At 52.5% G+C, this 16,868-nt stretch overlaps 2 long non-coding RNA genes across 2 annotated transcripts; one reads left to right on the plus strand and one right to left on the minus strand.

The window, feature by feature from the left end:
• Positions 1-4,078: 4,078 nt before the first annotated feature.
• Positions 4,079-13,769, minus strand: LOC309853203. The gene is made up of 2 exons (XR_014305564.1): positions 13,543-13,769; positions 4,079-4,510 (listed from the first exon to the last, which is right to left on the minus strand). It is a non-coding gene; the product is annotated as an uncharacterized lncRNA (long non-coding RNA).
• LOC309853846 lies at positions 5,451-6,083 on the plus strand. Its single transcript, XR_014305988.1, has 2 exons — positions 5,451-5,558; positions 5,736-6,083. It is a non-coding gene; the product is annotated as an uncharacterized lncRNA (long non-coding RNA).
• Positions 13,770-16,868: the final 3,099 nt, after the last annotated feature.

Consider the following 16,868-nt stretch of genomic DNA (forward strand, 5'->3'; position numbering starts at 1 on the left):
CACCCTCTAAACTACCCAGTGTCTTATTTCTCTTCTTCTCTGCCTGTCTGCTCCCCTGTATCTCCTCTTTTTATAACTTGCTGCATCCCCAGTGCCTTCAACAGGGCCTCATACACAGTAAGCTGTCTCCTCCCCACACACACAAAAAAATGTATTTATAAATGGATCAATCTCTGTTATGACTATTTCCTCCCTTCTTATGAAACAAAACCAGATATACTACGCTGAGATCATATATCTTTATTTAAGCAATGGATGGTTGACAACCTTTAAAACTTCTGTGTGATATTCCGTCCTAGAGATGGGCCATAATCCGCCCTGCCTGGTCTCATGGATGTTTTGAGTTGTTTCCAAATTGGGGAGATGGCTGACAATGCTACACTGAACTTCTCTGGGCACACATCTTTGTAAGTGTATGACCCATAAGCTTGCTCAAAAAGGACTCCTGATATCATGATTAAGACCACAGACTCTGAAACCAGAAGGCCCAGGTTTGAATCTCAGATCTATCACTTACCAATCACATGACCTTGATCTATCACTTACCAACCACGTGACCTTGAGCAACGTATCAAACTTCTCTGGAGTTCAACTTCATCTGTGAAGGAGATACCATAACACCTCCCTACTGGGTCTGTAGTGCAGAAGTGAGTGGATTAATGAATGAAAACACAGAAAGTGCTTGGCGCGAGGCCTGAGACATTGTTAAGTTCTCAATACATGGAGACCATTATTATGACTTCTAGGTAGACAAATTCCCAGATCAAAAGGGAATTTACATTATGATGTTTCAGTAAAAATAAACCACGGTGGATGCAGGTAGTTTAGGGCCTGAAGTGTCTACAAGGTCAGAAGCCCTCTTGAAACAGAGAGTGAAAAAAAGTATAAGACAAGAGCACCATCCAGGTTGTTGGACAGAGTGCTGGCTCTGTTGGACGAGACATCTGGAGGCTCGTACTTCATCTGCCTCACAGGACAGCCTCGTCTGATGCTGGCGGCTCAGCAAAAAAGCCATGCCCACTTCCACTCACCCAAGCAAGGCCAGAGTGCGTGTTTCCCCACAACCTTGCTAACACAGTGTTTTAACACTTTCAGTCTTTCCCAGTTCAATGGCCTAAGAGTTATGTAGTCTGAGTCACTTCTCCCTGGCTAAAAAGTGGCATTTTCACACACATGCATATATGCATATATCCGTTGCTTGTGGGGGTGGAATGAAAGAGGGATGCTGAAAAGTACAGTAAGATTCTGTCTTTGGGGCGCCTGGTTAGCTCAGTGGGTTAAGCCTCTGCCTTTGGCTCAGGTCATGATCCCAGGGTCCTGGGATCGAGTCCTGCATCGGGCTCTCTGCTCAGCAGGGAGCCTGCTTCCCTTTCTCTCTCTCTCTCTGCCTGCCTCCCTGCCTACTTGTGATCTCTCTCTGTCAAATAAATAAATAAAAATCTTTAAAAAAAAAAAAAAGATTCCACCTTCGTTTGCATCTGTGTTGTAATGTTAAAAAAAAATAATAATCTTGAGATAAGGCGAAGATCCTGGACCATTTCAAGGAGCCCACTGTAATCCCAAGGGTCCTTATAAGAGGGAAGCAGAGGGAGAGGCAACATATCATGTGGCTGCCACTGAAGATGGAGGAAGAACCCACAAGCCAAAGAATGTGAGGAATGCCACTGGGAAAAGTTTCAAAAAGGTCAGGGGACTGATTCTCCCCCGAGCCTCCCCAGGGAGTGTGGCCAGGCTGACACCCTGATTTTGGCCCAGGGAGGTTGCTTCTGCAACCTCTCTTACAGAACCTCTCTTACAGCTGTAAGAGAATAAATGTGTGTTGTTTGATGGCAGCAAAAGGCTCTTAGAACAGTGTCTGGCACACAGTGGGTATGCTTAACGTTACTCATTTTTTTTTTTTTAAGATTTATTTATTTGAGAGGGACAGACAGATGGGGGAGGGGGGATGGAGGGGCAGAGGGAGAAGAGAGAGAAACTCCAAGGGGACTCTGGACTCTGCCCTGAGCACCGAGCCCTACACAGGGTACGATCTCATGACCCCAAGATCACGACCTGAGCTGAAACCAAGAATCAGTCACTTAACCCACTGAGCCACCCAGGCGCCCCTTAACTGTCTTATTATTACCTGAAACACCCCTGGCCAGACCAAGGCCTCTGGCAACAGGTCACAGTCACAGACATTTGCTGCCTTATTGGTTAAAGGGCTGCTCCCTTTGCATCTGCCTCACGGTCTGATAGGCCTTGTTGATGCCCATTTTACAGAGAGGAAGACAGGCTCACTGAGGCTCCCCTGCACAGTGGGTCACAGCTGCTTGGTAGTAACCAACAACCACAAACTGTATGACTTACACCAGCATAAGTGGGGCACTCAGCGGGGATGGGCAGGAGGGGAGCGCAGTGGGTGAAACATTGGACTCTTGGTCTGGGCTGAGGTCATGATCTCAGAGTCCTGGGATCCAGCCCTGCATCCGGTCCGCGCTCAGCGGGGAGTCCGCTTAGAGACCTAGAGATTCTACCCCCTCCCGCCTGTACCTTCCTCTCCCCCCACCCACGTGTGCGCCCGCTCTCCCTTTCACGCTCTCATAAAGAAAGAAAGAATGAATGAATGAAAGAAAAAAGAAAGAAAATGTTTTAAAAAATTTAGAAATGGGGCGCCTGGGTGACTCAGTGGGTTAAGCCTCTGCCTTCAGCACAGGTCATGATCCCAGGGTCCTGAGATCTAGCCCCGCATCAGGCTCTCTGCTCAGCAGAGAGCCTGCTTCTCCCTCTCCCTCTGCCTGCCGCTCTGCCTACTCGTATTCTCTATCTCTGTGTCAAATGAATTGAAAAAAAAATTATAAATAGCAGACGTGTATCTTTCCACAGTTCCAGAGGCCACAAGTCCGAAATCAAAGTGTGGGCAGACTTGCCCCTTCCCTAGGCTCTGAGCTAAGACCTGTCCCAGGCCCTTCTCGGTGGCTACACGCATCACTCCCATCTCTGCCTGGGTCTTCATGTGGCCTTCCTCTCCACGGCTCTGTGTCTCCTCCTTTTCTGTCTCTTCCAGGGACACCAGTCGTGGGGTGTAGGGCCTCCCTGATCCAGGATGATCACTTCTCAAGATCCCTAATTGAAATTCACCAGCAAAGGCCCTTATTCCAGAGATGGTCCCATTTTCAGGTTCCTGATGAAGGCATCTTGGCGACAGCAGCAGCAGGGCCAGGATTGGAACCTAGTCCCAGGGTCTTGCAAGCCTTCACGTGGCCCAGCCCTCCGTAGAGCCCCGCACACCAGAAAGATCCAAAGGAATCAATCTTAAGGAATGTTGCTCCAGGCCCACGGAACAATGTTTTGGGTCCTGGATGGTGGCACAGGCTAGTCCTCCTGCTTGGAAACCTCTTCCACCAGGCTCAGTGCTAAGGTCACTTCCCCCAGGAAACCCTCCTACCCCCAGCTAGGTCGGGTGCCACTCTGGGCTGTACCCCCCCCCCACCGCCCTGATTCTCACATCCCAGTCCTGCCCACCCCAGTCCTCACTGCCCAGGGGCAGGGCTGGGGTTTTTGCTGTCACCACTGAGTCCCCAGAACCGTCCAGCACAAGGCCATAGTAGTTCTCAATACATATGGAATCACTAAAGCAACCTCGTTCTCCCAGAGCTTCGGTGTCCCCAAACCATTAGCCCAGCAGGACCCAACTCCATCCTATCCCAAATATGCTTTATGACACAAACTCCTTGCAAAATACCGCTTGTACTCCCCTCTAAATGAAATGCCTACACAGTATGTCCTACCTACATACAACTTTTTTTTTTTTTTTCGTTTTTAAGATTTTATTCATCCTTTTGAAAGACGGGGAACGAGGCAGGGAGAGGGGCAGAGGGAGAAGGAGAAGCAGACTCCCTGTTGAGCAGAGAGCTCATTCAGGGCTCCATCCCAGGAACCCAGGATCATGACGTGAGCAGGTCGATGCTTCACTGAAGCATCCCTTTTTTTTTTTTTTCTTTTTTAACTTAAATAAACCCTACCCCCAACCTGGAGCTCGAACACACGACCCCAAGACCAAGAGTCGCATGCTCTTCCGACTGAGCCAACCAAGCACCCCTATACACATCATTTTTAATATAAAACCTAAATTGACCATAAAGGAGAAATTACAGAAATCGAAGGGAAGAAATTTATAATAAAGCAACACACGTGAACCCTGGAAATCGTCAAGAAGTAGTCAAACGCTTTCAGCTCTTACAACGAATAGGCTTGGGTGTTGGAACGCTTGCTAATGAAACAACATCCTTTTGCGAGTAGCAGAGATTTCTAAAAAGGGCTGAGCGCATGCAGCCCAGTCTTCCACGCGAGTCTTTCGGGGGACCCTGGAATACCGCAGCTGGTGGCTGTGGTGAGCTCCTCGGGTGTGACTTTGACAGCAGGAGCAGGGTTGCAGGCGTGACGTGATGATCCAGAATGATGCATCACCCTCGGTTGATTTCTGAACACAACGTAGCACAATTTTCCCTCGACGCAAGTAGGGGACTCCCTGGAAAATTCATGCTATACTGAAACCCTGCAAATAACACTTTGTGTCTACCCACAAAAGAATGTCTCAGGTGCAAAGGCCTGACAAGGTCAAGCGGTGGTAAAGATCGTGTGCAGCCACGGGAACGCTTGCCCACGGCTGGAGGGGGATACAAAATGTCGCCGCGACTGTGGGTAACCTCTGGGCAATTTCAGCTATGGTTGGATGCGAACACTCACCCTAGGCGCCAGCAAACACACTCGTCAGGATCGACCCAACAGAAATGCATGCACACATTCACCAAGCAACATGTCACCTATGAGAATGTTCATAGCAGCGGGACGCCTGGGTAGCTGGTTTGGGCTTAGGTCATGATCCCAGGGTCCTGGGATCGGGCTCCCTGCTCCAGGACAAGTCTTCTTCCTCTCCTTCTGCCTGCTGCTCCCCCTGCTTGTGCTCTCTCTCTTTGTCAAATGAATAAATAATTTTTTTTTTAAAGGGGGTTAGGGCGCCTGGGTGACTCAGTGGGTTAAGCCGCTGCCTTCAGCTCAGGTCGTGATCTTGGGGTCCTGGGATCGGGTCCCGCATCCGGCTCTCTGCTCAGCGGGGAGCCTGCTTCCCTCTCTCTCTCTCTGCCTGCCTCCCTGCCTACTTGTGATCTCTCTCTGTCAAATAAATAAATAAAAATCTTTTTTTTAATTTCTAAAAAATTAAAAAAAAAATAAAATAAATAAAAAGGGGGTTAGATGTTCATAGCAGCTTTAACATAATTGCCCCTCTGATGGGCTGATTTGTGTCCCCCCCCATTCATGTGTCAATCACCCAACCCCCGCCCCAGGGCGTCAGAATGTGACCTAATTTGGACAACGGCCTTTTACAGAGGTAATTCAGCGAAAATGAGGTAATTAGGGTGGGCCCTAATCCTATGTGACTGGTGTCCTTATAAGAAGAGATTAGTATACACGCACACAGAGTATACAAACCTGTGGGAGGCCACAGGGAGAAAACAGCCATCCCCCAAGCCCAGGAGAGAGGCCGCAGAAGAAACCAAACCTGCTGGCTCCTTGAGGTAGGACTTCTCGCCTCCAGGGTTATGAGAAAAGAAAGTTTTCTTGCTTCATGCCATCCAGTCTGGGCTGCTTGGTGGTGGCCGCACTGAGCAAAACTGATACCACCCCAAATCAGAAGCAACCAGAACGCCCATCAGCGGGGCAATGGATATTCTCACTGCGGTGTCTTGACACAGGGGGAGACCATCCAGCAGGGAAAATGAACCATCTTTCCCCACGCTCAGCGGCATGCACGAATCTTAGGAACATTATGGCGAGTGACAAAAGCCAGACGGACACAAAGAAGCACATACCATGTGATTCTGCTCATAGGAAGTTCTGGAACAGGCAAAAGTCACCTCTGCTGTTAGAATCGGGGATTATGGGGCTCCTGGGGGGCTCTGGTCATGATCTCAGGGTTCTGGGATGGAGCCCCTCTTCGGACTCCCTGTTCGGTGGGAAGCCTGCGTCTCCCCCTCCCACTCCCTTTGCCCGCGTTCTTTCTCTCGCTGTCTCAAATAAATAAAGTTAAAAAAAAAAAAAAAGATTTGAGGATAATGATAGTCCAGGGGGGAGGGACTCGAAAGGGCCTCCTCCTGGGAAGAGGCTGGAGCTTGTCAGGTTTTATCCCTTTCCCTGGGGAGCTGATGATGTGGAGTTTTACACTTGGGATTTGTGGGGTTTAGGAAAGGGTGTATGTTATGCCTTTGTCTCAACAACGTTTTAAAGAACTTTGGAAATAGGAGCGCCTGGGTGGCTCAGTGGGTTAAAGTCTCTGCCTTCGGCTCAGGCCATGATCCCAGAGTCCTGGGAGAGAGCCCCGCATCCGGCCCTCTGCTCAGCGGGGAGCCTGCTTCCTCCTCCTCTGCCTATCTCTCTGCCTACTTGTGATCTCTCTCTGTCAAATAAATAAATAAAATCTTTTTTTTTTTAAAGACACCATTAAAAATACCTTGTGTTTAAAAAAAAAAATACCTTGTGTTTGTACGTGAAATGGAGCTAAGTTCTAGCATCAGTACATAGTTCCCAAACTACGTGAAGATCTCATAGGAAATTTGACAGCCAAGCGGGCCGACTTTCGCGGAGCGAGTTTCCCGCTCGCCACCAGGAGCCGCTGTGGCGCACTCCTTGCCGCTTTACACGCGGGACAAGCATTCATTCAATGAACAGTACTTGAACCATGAAAACCCTCTCCGTGCCCGGCTTCGTTCTGGTTTTCCGACTGTGAAACGGAGATCAGAACGTACAGCTGTCCTGGAGGCTTGTCCCTGTCCCCGTGGAGCTCACTTTCTCCAAGAGAAGACGGACCCTACATAGCTAAACAAATGAATATGTTAATAAGAGCGCTGCGGAGCAAAATAAGGCTGGGTGACAGGACAGAGATGGTTCCGGAAGGCTTCTCTGAGGAGGTGACGTTTGAGCAGAGACCAGAATGAAACGTGGGGGCAGACAAGCCAGATGAATACGGGGGCGACCCAGGTGAAGGAAAGAAAGACGGTGGCTCCGTTCACTAGCAGCAAGGTGGAAAGGGAGAATCAGGTAGACCCAGCCAAGCCCAGAAGGAAGTAAAGAGTGACATATTCTCTGGCGCAAACACCTCAGGCTGAGGTACCTACAAGATGATCTCCTATGAGGCTGGAGAGGCAAGGAAGCAACCAGCGCGTCCTGCCTGGACGACGTGACATAAGATAAAGTAGAGTATTTGTTTTATCATGATTGCTTTAAAGTCCCAACTGGCTTGCCTACAGCCACATCTCCAACCCTGAAAGAGAGTCTGTGCTAATATTTAAACAGTATATATTTACGTTTTTATTTTAATTCCAGCTAGTTAACCTACAGTGCTTAAAGAGCATTTTCTACGTGGCGGCCTCACTTTTGTTGCATGAATTATCTTCTAAGCACATCCCAAAGCCCTTCTAAACAACCACTTTACAAAGCAGGACACTAAAGCCCAGAGATGCTGTGAGTTGCCCAGGGTCACCCGTCCAGCTGGGATTCGAGCCTGTAGGGATCTTTCTGACTCCAGAGCTCACTATACCACCTCTCTGACAAGTCTAGTACAATTCTTAGCAGTATCGTGATAGGCAAGGTACTTAATCTTTCTGTGACTCAGTTTCCCCATGTGGAAAATGGCACTCATGATAACATGCCAGAAGGATTATATAAGATAAGTGCCGGGAACAGTGCCTCACACACTGCATGTTTTTGCTGTTACTGCAATGATCCATTGAATCTGCCAACAGCTACTGAGCCAGTAATGTAGACTTCACTTTCAAAATCTATACATCTGAATAAATCCAGAATCCTACCACATCTCCTACCTCTACTTCCTGCCTTTCAGGATAGTCATAGGATTTAACGACGTCGTGTACACAGTAGGTGTGTCATTATTTACAATTGATATTTCTCTCAGTCCCTTCCTCCTTCCAGCTGCTCCGGCCAAAACCTGGAGTTGCCCAAACTTCTCTCTTTCCTTCACATCCACACCCAATGCCTCAGCCAATCCCATCGGCTCCCCCTTGGATCTGACCCAAGGATCACCTCCTTGCTGGGCTCCCTGCTTTCTGCTCACAGCCTGTTTCCCACTTGACCGCCAGAGGACGCCTGTTAGGACTAAATCAGCTCACCTCCCTCTGCTCAGAACCCTCCAGAGGCTCCCACCTTGTCAGAGTAAAAGCTAAAGTCTTCATCTGGATTTAACCCCCTCTCAGACCTCGACTTCCATCCCTCTCCCCTTCTTCACTCACTCCCAGCTGTTCCCAGCTGCAGAGGAGCTTCTCACCATCCTGGACATGCCCACTCTGGTCTCAGGACCTTTGCACCTGCCCTTCCTTCTGTCTGGACACCCCTTGCTTCTTCACCTGCTTTGGGCCTTTACTAAACTATCACTTCCTCGGTCACCCTTGAGAATAAGACCACACTCAACACTCTTGAGCCCTCTCCCCTGCTTCCTTTCTGGACTTCGAGACTCCCTTTGCATTTTTTTTTTTTTAAGATTTTATTTATTTATTTGACAGAGAGAGATCACAAGTAGGCAGAGAGAGGAGGAAGCAGGCTCCCTGCTGAGCAGAGAGCCCGATGCGAGACTCGATCCCAGGACCCTGAGATCATGACCTGAGCTGAAGGTAGCGGCTTAACCCACTGAGCCACCCAGGCGCCCCTCCCTTTGCATTCTTATTTGCGTTCTTTATTGTCTGTCTCCCCTAGACCAGAGATTCAGCCTCATGGATTGGGACATGGGTTTTTGTCTGTTCTGTTCACTGTTGTATTCCCAGTGCCTTCAACATTGCCTGGCCCAGAGGAGGCCCTCGATAAGCCTCTGCCAAATGAATGAATGAATGAATGAATGAATGAATGACCGACCACAGACATCCTGGTAGTCTTACCCATTCCCTTCTCTCCCCATGTAAGCCCCCAGAGGGCTCCATTCACCAGCTGTGACCTTAGGCAGCCGACCTCAGTTTACCCACTGTAAATGGAATTTAAGATGGTCTCTTCCCCAGCGGGATCGTTGTGAGGATTAAATGGGTTCCTATTTGCAGCGTTCATAACCCCGCGACGTGGTCAGTTGGCAAAGGTGGACTTTTTGCGCCGCACGTGTGCTTCCGCATTTCGCCGCTCGGGGGCAGCAGGCGCCCGAAGGATTCGCCCGCGCGGCCCGCGCGGGAAAATGAGCGGGGGTAACTCCAGCAGAGGAAGCTGATGAAATCCAAGCCAACTAACAGTGAGCTCATCCCGCCCGGGCGCCTCCGGAAGCCACGGGGCCGCCAGGCCTCTGCCTGGCCGGAGCGATAAAGCTCCGGTGCTGAACCAGGGCGGGAAGTCCTTCCTGAAGTCTGCCCTGCGTGGGGCCTGCTGCCAGAATCCTAGGCCTGCAGGGAGGGGCGAGGATGAAGTCGCGAATAGTCCCCTGGCTGTCTCCGCAGAATGAAAAGTGAATTCTGAGCATGGCTGTGGGAGTGAGAGAGAAAGGGGATGGGGGAGGGCGGAGGGGGGAGAGTCAGAGACAAGAGGTGGGAGAGACAAGGGAAGGGGAGACGAAACGGGGGGGGGGAGACTGAGGCAGAGTTAGGGGGAGACGGAGACTGAGGAGACAGCTCGGCAAAGTCAGAGAGAGGGACAGAGATGGAGAGAGACAGAGAGACATCAGGACTTGCAGAGATGGCGAGACAGACCCTGGAAGAGACAGAGACGGGGTGTGGGAGACAGAGGCAGAGAGCGCGCGACGGCAGGGGCACAGAGGGAGCGAGAGAGCAACGTGGGAAAGACGGAGCCGCGCCGAGACCTAGCGAGTGGCAGAGACGCGGGAAGCCGAGGCACAGAGCCCCGCGGGGGAGATGGACGGAGTCCCGGGGACAGAGCCGCAGACTGTGGGCGCACCAGTAGGGAGAGGGTCGGCTGCAAGGGCGGGCCGGGCGCGGAGTGCGGCGCGGGGAGGGCCCCTCCCCACCCCCCATCCCCGGGGCGGCGGCGGCGGCGGCGGCGGCCGAGTTCCCGAGTTACCAAGTTACCGCAGGATTCGCGAGCTTCTCACTGGCGAGGCCGCAGCCAATCAGAAGGCAGCGCCGCTGTTCTCGGGCAGGAGGCCCGGAGACGCGCGCACCTTCCCCCGACACCCAGCGAAGCACGCGGACACACAATCGCAATAGCTCGCACACACACACTGTCCCAGGGACGCGCAGCATCGCCCCCACACGCGCGCACCATCACCGTGACACGCACACAGACGTGCACACACCGGGAGCACGCCGAGACCCACGGCATCGCAGGGGCACACCGAATCTCACTCGGCAGACACAGTCCCAGGATATACACGAGCACTGCCCGGACCCACAACCACAACGACACACCTTAGGCCAACACACAACCGCATCCGTGCAGTCTCTATGACTTAGTCCCTAGAACACACAGTATCAGGGACACACACACACACACACGATCACAGTGACACCCTCATAACCCCACAGCCAATTTATCCCCGTGACACACAACCGCAGTGACACACTCAGTCACGGTGGTTCACAACATTGCAGAGACACCATTTTATTAACATATATAAAGTCCCATATAGAGAGAGACACACATCACCCTGACAACACAACCACAATGACACAATTACAACGACACACATACAATGACACGAAGAGTTGTGTGGATGCACATATGCTCAGTAATGCATGGTGTCATGAACACACAACACTTCAGATACAATGACAGTGTTACACACACAATCCCACCATACACAACACTGTTCAGACACACACAGTAACAGTGACACGCATGCACATCTCTTGACACACAGCGGAGCGCAATGGCATACAACAGTGACACAACATACCCAGCACACTACACCACAGTAATGTTACACCAATGCGTCCTACCACATTAACCCAAGGGTACAATGACACAGCACTTTCACAAACACTTCTACTAACACACGATTCCCACACATAGACAGTCCCCATGCCACACCAACACAATCACACAGACACACACCATCATATACAATCCCCATGTCATGCCAACACAATCACATGGACATACACTGATGTTGTGTCCACAATCACATGGACACACACCATCTCACCTATGCACACCAGCCCACTGCACAAAACAACACATTGACACAACACACAGATACATCATCGCACTCACGCACAGCACACCAGAACATCACACAATAGCATATTGATGCACAACCTCAGTCACAGACACCCAGTGGGACAAATGTAGCAGGCTGACACACCATAGCACCTTCCTGACACACACAACCGACGGACACACAATAGCACACTAACAGTCACACACACCCACATATCGCACCCTGACACAACCACCACCCTCATAAGTCAACCCCTTGACAAGCAGCACACTGACCCAGCAGAGCTCCAGAGAACTCTCCAGCACACACACGCACACAAACACACAGTCACACAAACACTGCCCCATCCTTGCCCTTGCCCCAGTAAGATGTGTGCAGTGTGGGATGCTGGAGGGGGTGGGTGTGCTGAGTGGGCTTGTGTGTGTGTGTGTGTGTGTGTGTGCTTATGCCTCCTCTTCCCGGCCCTTCTTGGGGGGCGGGGCCATGCGGCAGCCGCTGTTACCGGGTAAACTTCCCCGCCCCCCCCCAGCGCGGCCATTAGTCAACCCCCCCCAGGATGATGTCATCGCCTCATTCTGGAGGCTGAGTAATCCTCGACTCCGCCCCCCCCCGCCCCAGGTACCGGGGTAGGGGCGGGCCGCACCTGGGCTCACAGGGTCTGGAGCTAGGGGCTCTGCTCCCTGGGTTTCCCTGGGGTGGGGACTGAGGAATCTGAGCCGCTCTGGAGTGGCCTGGGGACTCACATCAGGGTCCCTTGAGGCTGGAGGCTCCCAGTCCTGGATCCCTGGTGGCCAACTAAAGGCACTGGAAGGCTGGAACTTCCCGATCTGGGGTCCAGAGCATCGGAGGGTCCTGGAACTGGGAAGAACGCCCCTGCACCACTGTGAGGGGCTAGGTCACCTCTGCAGGTGTCTGGGGGAGTGTCTGAGAGACTTGGAGTATAGACTCCGAAGTCCTTGACACTGTGAGGCTGGTACCCTGGGGGCGGGGGCTGGGCGGTGGGTGTCCGGGAGTAGAGGGAGTGGCTGTGGGGTCAGATGCCTGGGTCCTGGGAAATCAGCAGCCTGACGCTGGGGAAGAGGGCTCAGAAGGGAGGGAAGCTAGCAGGTCTGCACCCTGGATCTGGGCAGGTGGTCATCCGGATGAGTTGGGACACATGAGGGTCTGGTGACTTTTGGGGGGTGTGGGGGGGCTTCCAGTACCAATACGGGTGAGGGCCAGGATGCCCAGGGTCTCTGGGCATCCCAGGGCCTGAGATCCAAAGGCCCGAGTCCCTGTTTGGGGAGATGGGGGGCGGTGGGGGGAATGCTGCGTCCTAACTTTTATTGCATCAGACAGACCTGGAGTCCCCTTTTGGGGGCACCATCAGTCCTTGTTTCTTGGGGCTAGGAAACTAACATCCTCCAGGGTGAGGAGGCTCATATCTTGATGTCACAGTAGAGGGCATGCCTGGGTCCTTTGGGGAGGGCGGGGTCACTTATGGGGTCGGGACGCTGTGTCCTTTTCAGAGGAGGGGGAAATCCTCAGCGTCTCTTTCAAGATGCCTGAATCTCGTTCTGGGGTGGGGGTGGGGGGACAAACAGCCTCTGCCCTCGTGAGGTCAAGACGCCCACGTCTCCTCTGGGAGGTGAACGCTCAGCCCCTGTGTTCACAAGGCCAACTCCAGCGTACCGTCCTGGCGGGGCGGAGGGACGGGATGCGCAGCCCCTGTTTCCAGCCCATCCCAAGTGCCCATCCTCGCCCCGAGATGAGGTGGGGTGGAGGGGGGTTTGGGGTGGGAGGATGGGACGGTGCCCAGCCCGGGCCTCACCCCAGCCCCGCAGGCTTGCAGGCCTTGTGCCCGGCAGCTCCCCGGGGCCCGGTTCCCCGCCCCCCGCGCCGAGGGCTCCCCCAGATCCAGGCGGGCGGGCGCGGCGGCGGCCAATGAGCGCGCTCGCCGTCTCCGGGAGCTGGGCCGGCTCTGCCCGCCTGGCATTGGGCACGCGGTGGGCAGCGGCGGGCGGGGCCTGGGGGTCCTCGCGCCTGGTTGGGCCAGGCTTGTTGCTGGGTAACGGGGCGGCGAGTTTCCCCTGGCAACGGCGGCGGGTACCGCTCACTGGCTGGCCGAGAAGGAGGGGGGGCGGGGGCGCAGGCAGGCCCCGCAGACCCCAGCAACAGCGCGCGGCCCCCGCCCCGCCGGGGAACGGTAACCTTCACACACGCCGGCCGCTCGGACCCTGCGGACACCCGCGCCCCCGCCCAGCCCCCACGCGGCTCCCGTCCAGCCTCCGGGCCTGGGAGGCCGGCTACATCGAGGAACCCAGGAGGCCCCCTCCCCTCCGTGGAGAGCCAGGACTTAGGCCCTGCAGTGAAAAGTTAAGTCCTTCCCAACTCCCTCTCCCCGCGCTGAGAAATCTACTCACCCAGAATCGCATACAAGATACCGCGGAAGCTGATGGGTCGCCAGTAAACCAGCTGGGACGTTTATTTTCTTGAATCGATGATTCACACGGAGGCTACTCCTTCGGGCCACTGTTCTGAGTGTGTTACAAACAGAAACCCACGTAATCTTCACAGTTCCTTTTTGGGTCCCGCGGTGACCCTCTTTCTACAAATAAGGAAACTGAGACAGAGAGGGAAAGCTACTTGCTCAAGGTCATCATTTGAACCCGGCAGTGGGGCTCCAAAGTCTGGGTCTTCACTGTGCTGAATGTCTCTCTCTCAGAGGCATTCATATTCACAGCTTTCTTTAAAATTATTTTTTATCATTTTTATTTTGTTTAAAGATTTAATTTATTTGACAGAGAGAGACACAGGGAGAGAGGGAACACAAACAAGCAGGGGGAGTGGGAGAGGGAGAAGCAGGTTTCCTGTTGGAGCAGGGAGCCGGATGGATGCAAGGCTCCATCCCAGGACCCTGAGATCATGACCTGAGCCGAAAGCAGATGCTTAATCCACTGAGCCACCCAGGCGCCCTTATCATTTTTATTTTTTAAGTAACTCTTTGCCCCTGATGTGGGACTTGAACTCGTGACCCTTAGATCAAGAGCCTGTGAGAAATTGGGTGAAGCAAAACCCACTAGTGGCTGGCCTGTGGGCCCCTGGTTTGAGACCCCTGCCCCAACTTGAGGGTCTTAGCTTAAAGTCCTTGTTTGGATTCTCATAGAGTCAGTGCACTCCCACATTGGTAGTATTCATGATGGGTAACATGTATGAATCACCCACTAGGCCCCAGGGCTCTCTTTTTCTTGATCTTCTTACTCTGCTAAATCCTGTGAGGTAGGGACCTGTGCTGTCTCGACACCAAGAGGAGGAAACTGAGACTCAGGCACATGACTGCTGAGCCAAGGCCACACAGCTAGCAGGCGGCAGAGTGAGGGATTCTAACTCAGGCCATTGAGAACGTAGTTCATTCTCTTTGGTGAGATCTGCAAGCAACTTTGGTGGGGATGGGCCACAGCTGTGGGGATGCTGATTGAGTGCTCTTAGCCGACTCTCCACAGCACGGAATCATCTGGGCCCAAATAGAGGAGGTTGAGAACCCCCGGTGTATGCCAAGTCCGACTCCCCCACCATCACAGCCGCCACCGCCACCCACCGCCTCCCCATCAACCACCTCACCACCAACCCCCAACCCCTTTCATCTCTCCAGCTGATCTCTCTCGCTGTCTCTTTCTGACTTTCTCCACTTCCCTGAGCTGAGTGTTAACTGTCTCTGTTTGTATCTCTTTTTACCTCTGCTTCTCACCCTTCATCAGGGGTGTGGGTGAGCCCTCCAATCTTAAGAGACCCTTGTCCTCCCCCAAAAAAGAGGCCCTTTTCCCCTATCCAGGGGAGCAGAGACCAGAGGCAGGGTTGGAAGGAGCCCCAGAATGCTCTTCCAGGAACCTAGAGAGGAGGGAGTCCCTTGGTCCCTCAGGAGACCCGGTAGAGGTCAAGGTAGGGATATGTAGTCTGGAAGATGCAGGTGGGGCCTTCTCCGTCCCTGTGCCCTAGGGTAGGGGTCTCCAAAGGGCAGCCCTCAAACTAGTCACAAACATTCTTGGCCACACAGTGTTTAATCTGGAGTTTGTATGTCTCTAGAAGGAAAAATACTTGTTCCAATTAGCCCCAGTCCCCACCACGCCCTATTGTCTGACTCTGGACTCCTTTCTCTCATTTATTTAATCATGAGGTTGAGCCCCCCGGTCTGGGGTGATAGGATGCCAGAATTTGGAACAGGATCTGGACTAGACGGTGAGAAGAATCATGACCGGTGGCAGTGCTTATGGTGCTTATGACTTGCTAAAATTCTAGGCCCACTTCTCTGCCCACCAAGCCGGATTCCTAGCATTCTTCACAGTCATTCCTCACTCCCATCCCCACCCCCGGCTCAGAACACTCTAACACATCTGGTCTCCTGGTGTCCAGACTTAGATTGGGCAACCAGATGGCACAGACCCATAAGAAAGGGGTACAGGATAGACTGGGAGCTAGCCCAGGGCTGGGGCCTGTCTCCCAACTTCATTAGTGCCAGGCACAGAGCGAACACCCACAATAATTAGTTATACTAGTGATAATAGCTACCATTTATTAGGTGCTCAGTCGGTGTCAGACAACGCACTCAGTAACTTCCATGCATGACCTCATTTCATAAACGTCCAAAGCAGCATCTCTCACACACCTTTAAACTTGGTCTACAGTCAAAAATACGCTTTCTCCGTGACCTCATATGTATTCACTAGGTATAAGCAATGTTTCCACAAAACAGTATTTTCTTTAACTTCATGATTTCTTTAAAATGATGTCCTATTTTATATTTTTGTTTTTTTAAAAGTCTGGTCAAGAGCCCCTCAAGTCATAGGTAGAAGGATTGATAAGAAAGGGGCACCAGGGAAGTATGGGGTAGGGGTGACAGAAATGTCCCAAATCTTGCTTGGGGTGGTGTACAGTCATTTGCACACATGGCAGATATTTGTTACAACTCACCAGACTGTGCACCTAAAAAGAGTAAACTTCATTACATGGATATATGTCTCAATAAAGTTAAGTAAAAAACAGTAAGATCCACAAAAGTCATCTCACAATGCATGGTTTACTCATGACCCACAGTCTGAAGAGCACTGGAAGGAAGGAAGGGACGAATGAATGAGGGAAGGGAAGGAGAGAGGGAGGCTGAGGGAGTCCCCACTATGTATGTCTGTATGTATGTATTATGGAGGTAAGTAAGCTCTACACCCACTGCGGGACTTGAACTCAAGACCTGGAGACCAAGAGTCACGTCCTCTAGGAACTGAACCAACCAGCCCCCCCCCCAACTCCCGTATATTTAAAGTAGGAAGATTTCACAGATGTGCACCTCCGGCTCCTCTTGGGACATGGGGGGATCTGGGCCCGGAGGGAACCAAGTGTGGGAGAACCTGGAGAAGCCCACTTTCCGCTCAGGTCTGGCATCCTTTCTCAGCCAGCCCATGCCTCCCGAGGTGCTCAGATGACTGGCCCTGTGTGACTCATAGGTTGGGCTCATAGGTTGGGCTAGAGGTGTGACATAGAGGGAATGGAAAGTGCATAGGTGCCTGAGCTCCTGAGTCCTGGGGAGAGGGAAGGAGATGGGGTCACCACCGCAGAGCGAGGAAAGACCGGCAAGGAGTAACTGAGAAAGGGAAGTGAAAGCCAGGAGGCAGGGTGCTAGCACAGCCCGCAGGGGCAGCCTGCCCGGGCATGTCCCATCTGGTGCTAGGGGTTTCCTTCTTGCCCTGAGTCCCCTGCC

This window comes from Mustela nivalis, assembly GCF_964662115.1.
Source record: "Mustela nivalis genome assembly, chromosome: 18".
NCBI lineage: Eukaryota > Metazoa > Chordata > Mammalia > Carnivora > Mustelidae > Mustela > Mustela nivalis.